A 12,812-nucleotide genomic window follows, 5' to 3' on the forward strand; every position below is an offset into this window, starting at 1 on the left:
GTTCGATCCTGCTTCTCTCCTAGCCTAAACTTGCACCACAGGTTTGTTCCAATTAACGCAATAGACTACACTACTGTTTACTGTGGGGTTGTATTTAGTTTATGCCCATCGTTTGGAGTAGTTTTCCAGAAACAACGACAAAGGAAGCAGTGAAGCCTATCAAAGCAGTTTTACTCAGTGTGGGTGGCTTTCTGAAGGGCTTTGTCTGTTCATACTGTAAGGAAGTGTGACTTAAAGGCCAGATGATAGGAATAATTTTCACCTATAGAAATCTGCTTAACCATTCATATTAAGGGGCTTTTTAACTTGTGGCAGAAACAAACACAGCTAACCCTCACTTATACCCTCGGCCTTCCTCCCTTACAAAGTAATGATTGTGAACTTTGAAACAATTACTTAAATATATGTGTGTGGGGGTGGAAGATTTGCAAATCAAATCACATAGTTCAGCTAAATATAGCCTTTGTCAGAAGTAATTTGTGAGCAAATAAAAATTAAGAACCAGAATCCGCTGTGGACCATGACATGGAAATAATGCCTATTGTTCTCAGAGAATTTTCAGACTGTGACCATTTTCTATGAATCCAGACTGACCCAGAGGTACACAACTTTTGAAAGACATCACCACTGCATCTCAAGTGGAGGTGTCATACTACTTTACAATGTGGTTTCTACAAAGGTGAAAACAATCTAATAGAGCTGGAATGATTTGGGGGGGGGATAATCTAGAAACAAGAGAGTTTAGTGTTTTGTGAGGGACTCATCCACACTTGCCTACAAAGAAGTGACTGACATTGTCTTTCTGGTCACAGATAACATTATTTGTTATATTAGTATCTGTGTACATAAGTGCACATGAAATATCTAATATGCATCCGTTTACTTTTTACCTTATTGGCATTTCCGGGCAGTGGTGAATCCCCATTTTGTAAATCATGTTCCTCATTACGACCATACTTTTTTCTTCTGAATCTCAGTATCTTGTCTGAAATCGAACCTGTTACTCAACATTTTGAATTTAATTCAAATGTAATTTTCCCTCAGTTTTACGTGCATGTCAACATGCGCTTGTACACGGGACATTAGCATTCCTTAATACTTGTCCTGCCATGTGTTTAATTTGGCCCCTATAGGTCTTTTTGGACTTTTTATTGTCAGATATACAAAATAATGGCAGATAAATGCATAATCAAAACTCTGATAACATCTTCCTGTTTGAAAATAAATGTGCTCAGTTTGTGCAGTACAGAGTGTCCTAGGTCACATGTCATACAGGTTACCCTGACTGGGTGACACCACACACACACTTGTGCATCTTCTCATTAACAACATTAACTATGCCACCAATAATGACAGCAGACTAATAAATACAGCAAAACTTTAAAAAAAATTTTTTTAATGTTTATTCATTTTTGAGAGACAGAGGAAGACAGAACGTGAGTGGGAGAGGGGCAGAGAGAGAGGGAGTCACAGAATCTGAAGCAGGCTCCAGCCTCTGAACTATTAGCACAGAACCCTATGCGGGGCTCAAACGCACGAACCGTGAGATCATGACCTGAGCTGAAGTTGGACATTTAACCGACTGAGCCACCCAGGCGCCCCTTGAATTCAAATGTAGTAGGTGCTTTCTGCCTAAACATAGCATTCTAAACTATTTCCTCCATCAGGAAATGTTTACGGAGCCTCCCTACTATGAATAGTAGAAGTTCTGGGTGTTCAATGGTGACTGAAGCATGTTTCTTTCCCTCATGTATTCATATTTTAGTGGGGGAACTAAACAAACAGATACGAAGGAAATCAAAATAAATAAAATAATTTCAATTTGTAATGAGCTCTATGAAGCAAAGAGAAAGCAGGCAGGGTTTGGATTTTATGTTCTATGAAAGGCTTTTATGCCAAAGAGTAACAGGATACACTTTACATCTAAAGAAACTCCCTCGCTGGTTCCCTACAGTAGTGAGAATAGTTTAGACACAAGAGTGGGAGCAGGACAGAGTTGGAAGGTTGTGTAGTAATTTGGACACAAGACAAAGGTGACTTGATACCTAGGTGATGGAAAGATGACTGAATATGGTGGCAAGGGGACGAGAGACAGGCAGACACCCAAGATGGCTTCTGGGGATCTGGTGTGAGGACCCACGTGGATGGGGAAGCCATACATTGAGGTGAGAGAGAATATGGGGCATGATATGATTGCATTAAACATGTTAGAATTGAAGTCTCTATGATATGTGATGTTGAGCCGGTAGTTGGGTCTGTGAGCATAGAGTTCACGGGAAATGTCATGGTGGGAGGTACAGGGTAGCATTCCTCAGCACATCCCTGGGAATGAGGATCTCACCAAGGAGAGGAATAGGGTAGCGAGAAGGAGAGGCCAAACAGTAAGAAGAAAACTAGCTTGGAAGAATGTTGTTTTGGGGAGGAGGGGCGTCCATTGCTGCCAAGTGTTCAGTGAGATGAAAACAGAGAGATATCTTTGAATGTGAGGGGTGCCTCTGATTCCTGACTTAAAATGTGGATAGCAATAGTCTTTATCTCTGCAGAATTTTGTAAGGATTTAATGACTTTATACAGATAAAGCCCTTAGAGGTGTGCCTGAAACATTTCCTTCAACAAACCTTTCTTGAGTACTCACTGTGTGACAGTCACAGGACTAGGTCCAAAGGTCTCAGAGTGAACACCTCTGTCCGAATGGACAGAAAGAGGAGGCAGACAATAAACAATGAGATGATGAGGATTATAAAGAAAAAATGAAGCACCATAGGGGAGATGAGAAAAGCACAGGGTGGGCGACTTATTTTATTTTATTTTATTTTATTTTATTTTATTTTATTCTATTCTATTTTAGAGAAAGAGAGGGAGCGTGAGTGGGGGAGAGGGGCAGAGGTAGAGAGAGAGAGAATCTCAAGCAGGCTCCACACTCAGCATACAGCCTGACACAGGGCTTGTTTCCATGACCCTGGGATCATGTCCTGAGCCAAAATCAAGAGTTGGATGCTCAACTGACTGAGTGACCCAGGGCCCCACAGGGTGAATCATTTTAAAAGGGGTGGTCAAAGGAGCAACACCTGCAGATACCTGGGGTGATGGGCAGCCCTGGAAGAGGGAAAAAGCAGGAGATTCCTGCTGTGTTCAAAGGACAGGAGCATCCTGGGTCAGGGGGAGAGGAAATATGATCAAAATCATAGATTCATTATGACCATTATTTGCATTGGCAACAAGGGCATCTAAAATGACTTTGACCAGGTTCAGTGAGGTCCTGAGTGTGTCATCAGACTGAAGGAAGGAAGAGGAAACAGAACGAGGTGAGAAACAGAAGGAAAGTTCAGCTATGAAGGAGAGCAGAGAAAGGCAATGGAGCCATCATGCTTATCATCTTCTAATTTCTTATCAGCAACTGAGAGCGAGAGGAGAGAACAGGAATGAAGAGCTTGAAACAAAGCTAAGAATGTGTTCTGTTTTGCTCCTTTGAGTGAGGGATACTAGGACATGTTCCTATGCTGATGAGAAGAAGCTGCTAGGAGAGGCTTGTGAAGGGAGGGAAGGGTGGGTAAGTGAGGGGGGCAGCACCATGAGAAGGTGGGGGACAGAACTGGGCACAAGTGGACAGAACCTTTCACAAGAGGCAGGATGGGAGGGGAGAAGCAGACCATGCAGGGAGTCAGTCTGAAAGTGAGGTGCTGGGGAGAGTGGGGGTGCTTAGCCCAGAGGGCTTCTGTGGATAACATATGAGCTGCTAGCGGCAGCTGTCAGGAGAGGATGAGGACGATTTGAAGAGAAAAGGAAGGTCTGAAATGGTGGGAGATGGGAGACAACATGCTAGCAAAAACGTGGAAGAAATTGCAGAGTCCTATTGAATACCCTTTTGAGGTTTCAGATCAGGAGTTTAAAAGGGGAACCTGGGGGGCTCAGTTGGTCAAGCGTCCAACTTCAGTTTAGGTCATGGTCTTACGGCTTGTGAGTTCGAGCCCCGTGTCAGGCTCTATGCTGACAGCTCAGAGCCTGGAGCCAGCTTCGGATTCTGTGTCTCCCTCTCTCTCTGCCCCTCCTCCACTCATGTTCTGTCTGTCTCTCTCAAAAATAAATAAAAACATTAAAAAAAATAAAATGGAACAAGTCTATATAGTCTGCTTTGATCTTCTTTGACCACTGCCGCTCCCCCGCCCCCAGCTTCTACCTACAGTTATTCATGTATCTTTTCTGAAAGAAATCATAAAGGGGCAGGGGTGGGGGGCAGTGTGTGGCTTAGGAGTAGGGGGTAAGAATTTAGCCCATAGGAAAAATAAACAAAAATAGAAAAAAAAAAGAAAAACCTCTTTTAAGTTGTTTATTTTGTTTTTGTAGAAAATGGTATGCATATAGCTTATCCATACTTCCCATGAGTATTAATTTAAAGGAACTTTGGTATTTAATCAGCAGCAGGCTTTGTTCTCTTCGGGCAGCTTGAGGAGCATTACCGTATGCCTTGTGAAGATAATGACATTCTCCTTTTCAAAAAAAGCACAAGCAAAACTACAATATAGCTGTTGTTTTTTTGGCATCCAGCATTGAGTCTTCTTGGTCAACTGATACACGCACTTGCCAATAGCACAGTGGTGATGCAGACATCGAATAGCTATTCTAGAGCTTTGGGGGATTTTACAGGGCTATGGGGATAACAGGAAGTGCAAGGGACGTCAGGCTGGATTTGTCTTCTCCATCTACATATAGGAAACCCTTATTGATGCTTGGATTAACCAGCCCATTTAGTTTCCACATACTGCCACAGAGCAAATAGTTGACAGCATTTTCTCGTCATTTTCAAAGCAGATACACGAGAATCAGGTTGAATGGGCAAGCTCAGAATATGGTGAGACTGTTTCTCCTGGCTGCAAAGAGAAAGGACATTGAACCCATAAATTAGCAACAATTATGCCTTTGTACTATGTCACTAGATTCCATTAGATGTGTGTCTTTGTTATTCCCTCACAGGCTCATTCCTCCCTGCTGGCAAATTTATTAGACATATTACTCAGAGTTGTAAAGAATGGCACTTTTTTCATTACTGTGTTTAAAGGGTGAAAATTCCCTTTCTTCCCCTTGTACCACATGGAGCAAATCCAGGTGAATAACGTAAGTTAATCCAAAGGGGGGTTTAAGCACAGTTCAGAACTGAGGAGCGAGAATAAAGATGAGAAGTAGGTTTGCATTTCACCTATTGATTCAAAATAGCCTTTTTGTTTTCTCTCCTAAAAATCCTAAGCACAACCCACTCTTGCCTTCACTCTCACATGCCCTACAGCAAAGTGTCTGAATTCTCACCTCAACTCTGCAAGAGTCAGTCAACTTTAGGCTTAGAATTATAAGAAAATTTGAAGTAAAACTACTAAGGATTCTGATTATGTATTCTGGAGCTTTGTTTTTAAGATTGGCTTTTCAATGGAGAGATAGGAAGGAAGCAGGAGCTAGGAAGCAGGAGCTAGGATGGACCCAGGGACAGAACTGGTATCAGACGTAGAGTTAAGGCATTCTAAGCATGGCATTCTAAGGATATGGTGAGCTTGTCCGTGATTGAGGCCTCACTCCTTCCAGGGGATTCCACCAGGAGGTTGGAGTCCAGTGGAGATAGCAGGCTGCCGTTAGAACTTGGTTGTCAGGTCATTTGGATGATCCTTCTGGGGGTACCTAGAATGATCAGGCCCTCAGAGGAGAAGGAAAAGTGGGATAGTTGCTCCCCTGTCATTGAGGGTGAGAGTGGAGGCTGACACCAGGACTCCAGGTCAGAAAAATTTAAGCAAACAAAGGAGAGGACAAGATGAGTAGTGAGGAAGACTGTAACTCAAGGGCCACGTGGACATCAAAGTTTAGCTCTGTCAGCCTGAGCTTCTTGTCAGAAGGGCATACAAGGAAACACAAGAAGGAAAGTAGGACCCAGGAAAGCTTCTACATTATTACACTGCTCTTATATCAAATCACGAAGATTATAAGGGTAAAGGCAAAACAATCCCCTTTCTGTTTCTTCACTGTATTTATTGCTATGGTTTAATTTTATAGACAGATACTAACATATATTAAGGACCTAATATAATCCTGAACTTTAAGTAGCATGATTTCTCTAAATCCTAAGTGTGTTACTTTGGTTTTACAGAAGAAACTGAAGTTCATAGAAGTTAAATGAGCTGCCTAAGGTGACAAGTCAAATTGTGGAGCCTGGACTCAGAGTCTTGGCAAATGGCTGTGAGTTTTCCACCAAGCCATGTGGACCCTTTTATTTGCTGGTTTAATTTTTTCATGCACCGAGGTGCCTGTTAATCTAGTTCATCCAATTTGTAAGACTGTCCGTTCTACTGTTTTGATATTCTGTGGACTGCAATGACAACTAGGACATCCTTGAACAGAAGTGTCCTCTTCTGTGCTCAGCCTCACGGAAACCAGTGCCCAAGCCACGTGGCCGAGACCCAAGGGTTGACTCCACCACACTTCAGAGCAGTTGACAAATTGCTCACAGCTGTCTGGGGTTAAAGAACTCATCTCCGAGAAGTGACACTTTCTCATTCTTTTTTTAAAGAGACAAGCACGCCTCCTTTTCCTCTTCACAAACTCATGATTGCTCTACTTTGAAATGGCCCCTGTGGTTGCTGTTTTGTCTGATTCGGTCTCTACCCTTGCATTTTTCTCAGACTTCACTTCCATTTGTTAACCATGACAGAACGTCTTCTCATCTCATCCAACCTGTTTCAAATGACACAAAAAAGAGATTTCGTGATATCTCTGTTGAAGCAAGATGCCCTACCACTTGAAAATGCCTCTGGATTTTTGCATTTAATTGGGAGGGTGGCCTGTTAGCACCAAAGGTGGAAGTAAATGACTTCTGCACCCAATGTGAAAATGTGTTGTGAACTCTTTAATGTGGATGGCTTATCCAATGACTGGGGTTAACTGAGGCCAGTGGTTTTCAGAGTGTTAATATCAGGAATCACAAAGAGAGCTAACTAATATATGGAAACACAATTAATAAACAGATAAAAGAGAGTTTTGAAGGTTGCCAGCTCAATGACAAATAAACAAGGTCCTAATTTTATTCTCACCCAAGTGCTTGCAGCAACCTTGAAATGCCATTGATGTGGATGTCAGTTTACTAAAACATTATTTAAAAGCTGGCTAAATAAAGATGATTTATTTATGGCACTATTTTTTTAATTCCTCAAAACTACTGCTGCCACAGGAGCCCAAATTTCTTTTTTCTTAGAGCTGGTTGTTATGAAGGATCTAGTTTTTAATTTACTCCTGCTGTATAAAGGCCACAAAACCACAACAATTTATAATTTATCTGGCCCACAACTGAGTACAGTTTAAGGAACAAATTGTCAAGAAGCTACATGACAGTAATTGGACTATTCCACGTCACACTGTGAATTTCCAAAGTATTCAACCACTTGTCTTAAATAGGTGCTACAGAAATAAATACATTGTTTGGACCACAGCAGGCATTTCCACTTCTTCCCCCCCCCCCCCCCCTCTGTCTCTAAATAAGCTTTTAAAAGGCCAACATTCCTACATAAATAAAGTTGTAAAACTTTCAGCAGATCATAGTAATTGTAACTGTGCTTTGTATAGTATAATTCTAGGCAGAGTAACCTAACCTGTATCAGTGAAGAGGTCACATCACTTCTGTACTCTGAAAAGATAATGCAGCCTCTTAGAAGATTTAAGATTTTTCTGCTCATCCTATTAAAAAAGGCAAATGAAACACAAAAAATTGATTTTCATAATGTTTCACTTAATCCCGTATGTCAAAGATATTATCGTTTCAACATATGATCAATATTTTAAAATGCAAATAAAATATTTTACTTTATTTGCACTAAATCCTTGAAATCCAGTGAATGTTTTATTTCTTTTTTTAATATGAAATTTCTTGTCAAATTGGTTTCCATATTCAGTGGATGTTTTTTACTTACAGCACCTCCCTCTCAGTTTGGAGTGGCCATAGTTCAAGGACTAAACACCCATATGTTGCCCGTGGCTACTGTATTGGACAGCACAGGGTTATGCTGAGAGCAGAGGTAATCTGTTAAAATGAAGTGAGAAGTTATTCAGAGCTCATCCTATATTGAACAACATTTCTAATACATTCATTTCTGTTTTATTCTATTCTATAAATATTTCTTGAACAACTGCTAAATTCAAGAAAACATTATGCAGCAACAGGGTCTACATATATTAAGGAAAATATGCTAGTTCCTGCCCTTAAGGGACCTGCTAACCAGTGGTGTGCAGAATTACTATAAACTGTACTAACATCTGCTATGTGATGAACCTGTGCCAGTAATAGTGCTGGGCAATTGGAATTTAATTCTTTCTTCCCTGTGAAAAACATAATTTTTGAGGATATTTACTTACACAAATTCTGTATAATGTAGAACCAGAAGAAAAATATTTCTGAGCCATAAATTTGCTCATGTGTATGGCAAGAGTGTGATAAACTTTTTAAAAAATTTTATTAACGTTTTGATTTAATTTATTTATTTGTTTGTTTGCTTATTTATTTATTTATTTGAGAGACAGAGAGAAACAGAGCACAGGCAGGGGATGGCAGAGAGAGAGAGAGAGAGAGAGAGAGAGAGAGAGAGAGAGACACAGAAGCCAAAGCAGGCTCCAGGCTCTGAGCTGTCAGCACAGAGCCCAATGGGGGCCTCGAACCCACAAATGCAAGATCATAACCTGAGCCAAAGTTGGATGTTCAACCGACTGAGCCACCTAGGCACCCCAATACTTACTTTCTTAATAAGAAACACGAAATAGGTAAACAACGAAGTATTGCCACGTAGGAGGTGGTCAGTGTTATGCAAGACAGAAGGTGCTATACATGTTCATTGGTAAGAAAGAAAGCAGATGAGAAATGTGTTGTGTTTTGAATTTCTAAAAACTATCTTGATCTTTCGTTTGAAAAGGTGCAAAAAGTAAATATGTTATTTGAATGACTTCAGATATGTATCATCCCATTTTTCTCCCCTAGATGAGCCTTTTCCTCCCCTGCTCCTCCTGCAAAGTCTATATCTAAATAAAGAGGGATGAAAGCAACTTACGTGTCTTCGCAGTGATGAGTAAAAGTAGGACTATTGTGGACTGAATTGTCTCCCATCCCCAATGTTGAATTCAAATGTTGAACTTCAAATTATGGACTTCCAGCCTCTGGAACCGGGAGAAAAAAGATCTCTGTTGTTTCAGCTACCAGTCTGGTATTTCGTTATGGCAGCCCTAGCAAATTAATACAAAGGCCTGTGAAAGTAGGTGTTAATGTTGGCTCATGGTGACAGTTTACATGGTTTTCCTCTCCTGGAGTGATAGTAGGGTATGGTGATGGTGAGGGCAAAATGTTTGATTCCTGGAAACACTGATGGGCATAGTCTGAAACTCACTTCATCTAGACTTCTTTTCTCTATAGATTTTCTTTCAATAGTAGCAGGTGTAGAATTTTCAGAATGGCTCTCCCAGGAAGGGGAAGATAAAAAGGAAAGCAAAGAAAGTAAGAAGCAAAAGGAAAGCTAGTAAAAACTTGATTCTTGATAAATAGAGACTTATACAAAAGCTGTAGGATAGCACAGATATATGTCTACTATATATAACAGGCATGCTAAATACTGAATGACTGAAGGCCTAGAGTCTTGATAAATACCCAGCCAACTCAAACTACATTTAATGGAAAGCATTTGTATGTACGAAATCTCTGTTTAATAGTGAATTACTGAGAATTTACTATATGCCAGCACTTGGGCCAAAGACTCTACATATTTTTGTTCATTAAGTCCTTACAAGATGCTCATAAGTGAGTCACCATTAGCATTCCATTTTGCAGATGAGGGTTTGAGATGTGTAGAAATCTGCACAGTATCAAAGTATCCCATGATAGAGCTAGTACTTAAATCCAGATCTTTCTGACTTGAAGTCTGAAGTCTTAGCCACTACAAAATAGGTTCTTCAAGAAACAAATGAAGAAATGAAGAATATGCTTTTAATATAAGGCTTCTCCAAATAAGGTGTCAACATTTGGCATCTTACCTACCTAAAACTGAGTACTTTTGATTTGTTATTTGGATAATAATAATATTTAGTAGTTGATATTGAATTTTCTTTTAGAAGTATATTCTTAAAAATTCACAGTCAAAGCTTAGTGATAGCAAAATGTTTGGTAAGTTTGGGGGCCATAGAACAAAGGGAAAAGAATAAACCTGACAAAAAGAAATCTTCTCCTGGGATCTTTTTCAGATTTAGCTGTTTTGTCAGATAACATGTAGAACATTATTTTAAAACTCCAAGGCAGAGTGAAATAACTTACCCACTTATCAAAAGAGTTTCATGTTTAAATTATGCCTTTTTCAGAAATCACACTCTGGGAGACAATGTTTCTAAATTTCCATTTTTTAAAATTGTCTTTAATGGCTGGTCCTGAAATTTTTATTGGATCCTTTCAAATTCATTTTTTTCCAAAAGGATATGTAGTTTCTAAGTTTACATGTACTTTATCTGAGTTTTGTTTGAGGATTTATCTCAATAATGTTGCCAGGATTTATATTTCATATCCTGATTGTCTTATCAAATGAAGAGAGAGTATGGCCTGTCTCCTGATTACCGAGAAAAGAAACATTCAGGTTGGTTTCAGTCCATTTACAATATGTTGTAAAAGGGAAAGAGGAAGCTGGCTATTAAAGACTGTTTGAGTGGAGGGCTATAAATTCTTTAGACTTTCAGAGATAGCGTATGGAATTGGAGAAATTCCTACCCATAAACACACTATATCAATGATTTTTATAATCCTCCAAGTCTTAATGCTACACTTATATATCTGCTCAAACCTAATTATTACAACACCAAGGGGCCGAAGTAAATTGACAAAGGAAGTAATTATCCTCAACTTAGCCTAAACCACCACTTTAGGGAGGCAAATACTGAAGCACTAACTATGGAAACAAGCAAAGTAACTCACAAATAAAACTCTTGGCCCATTTAATGGAGATGAAGTATATATTTTTCTCTTTTTTTCAATGTTTATTGGGGCTCCTGAGTGGCTCAGTCAGTTAAGCATCTGACTTCGGCTCAGGTCATGATCTCATCGTTCGTGAGTTCGAGCTCTGTATCAGGCTCTGTGCTGACAGTGCAGAGTCTGCTTGGGATTCTCTCTTCCTCTCTCTCTCTCTCCCTCTCTCTGCCCCTCCCCTGCTTGCTCTCTGTCTCTCAAAATAAATAAATAAACTTAAAAAATGTTTATTTATTTTGAGAGAGAAAGAGAGTATGCATGTGAACAGGGGGTGGGGCAGAGAGAGAGGAGAGAGAGAATCCCAAGCAGGCTCTGCGCTGTCAGCAGAGCCTGACATGGGGCCCAATGTGGGGCTGGATCTCAGGAACCGTGAGACCATGACCTGAGCCGAAATCAAGAGTTGGACGTTTAACCAACTAAGTCACCCAGGCACCCTTAATTTTTTTCTTGACCAGCATTTCCTAAAAAGTCTTCCATGGAACAGAAGAAACATCAATCGCCTTTTTGGACTCTTCTAAATTGGGGAAATACAACAGAACCTCACCCTTCCCTTTGAGATATACAATTAATGGTTCTGAGAAGGCCTGCAGTGAGGAGACTACTGCAGTGTATTTAACCTGAATCTTCTTGGGTACAGAATTATTTTTTAGAATCTTACTAGCAATATTCTCCAGAACATGCCTAGGGGAATGCTACCTGTGTGGCTGGAGATTGGTATGTGTGTGTGTGTGTGTGTGTGTGTGTGTGTGCTGTATTGATCTTTAATTAAGTACAGAGACTTCCAATCACCTTACTTAGGGACCATTATAACCACTGCTCTGTTTGACCATCAGTCTCTTGTCTCTCTCCAGCAATGGTGAGGCATATGCCCTTTCTGTGGGGAAGAGAAATCCACGGTTTGTCACCTTTGCCAATAATAAAAATGTTGGAGAGGCGGTGGCAAAGTGTTGCTATTGACATCTTTCACATGAGCTACATCAAAGGAACAAAAGCGTCTCTCTCTGTTGGTGACCATACCAATTCTTCAAAAATATGGAATGCTTCATGAATTTGTGTGTCATCCTTGAACAGGGGCCTTGTTAATCTTCTCTGTATCATTCCAATTTTAATATATGTGATGCCGTAGTGAGCATTAGGCGAATGCTTTCACATTATCTTTCTCTCTTTTAGAAATATTGGATCAAAATACTAAATTAATGTAACCAAATATTTTCCTTTTGAACTTGGGTGAGTGGCTTTTGGTTAAAAGAAAAAAAAAATGAAAAAAGCGATGTACTGGAAGTAGCTGTCAGAATTTGACTTTCCAAAGAAGAGCTTTGTTCAATTCCAAAATTATTAAATCAGCAAAGAAATGTGTTCAAACAAATAGTATTAAAATATATATATAACAGAAAGAGGAAGCTGAGCACCTAGCCAGAGGCCAGATCGCTCAGAGCCTTATAAATATGACCATTCATCTGGAGCAGGATTACACCCATTGTTCCTGTGTAATTATTAGTAATGTTCTCTTCCACTCACAAAAATATCTTGGTACAGACAGTAAATTATATGACCACCCTACTTGCACGCCACTCTAAAAAATTTAATGAGTCTGTCATATGCACAGGATTCTGATTGTCTCTCTCTGGGGAGGTACAGGGAGGCCAGGGTAAAAATTGACCTAAAATGTTAGGGCCTCAAATGAAAATTTGTAGGAAAATTACCATTTTTAGATGTTTTTAGATGTTTTTAGATTTGGTCCACTGTCAAAACTATGAGTAGCCAAGTGATAATTAAGAGAATGAAGTGGAAACTT

General features: G+C 39.9%; 1 non-coding gene across 1 annotated transcript; it reads right to left on the reverse strand.

Moving 5' to 3' along the window:
- Nucleotides 1-12,043: 12,043 nt before the first annotated feature.
- On the reverse strand, nt 12,044-12,150 carry LOC122198961. Its single transcript, XR_006193247.1, has one exon. It is a non-coding gene; the product is annotated as a U6 spliceosomal RNA (small nuclear RNA).
- Between the last annotated feature and the right edge of the window lie 662 nt (nt 12,151-12,812).

The sequence above is a fragment of the Panthera leo genome, chromosome C2 (genome assembly GCF_018350215.1).
Source record: "Panthera leo isolate Ple1 chromosome C2, P.leo_Ple1_pat1.1, whole genome shotgun sequence".
NCBI lineage: Eukaryota > Metazoa > Chordata > Mammalia > Carnivora > Felidae > Panthera > Panthera leo.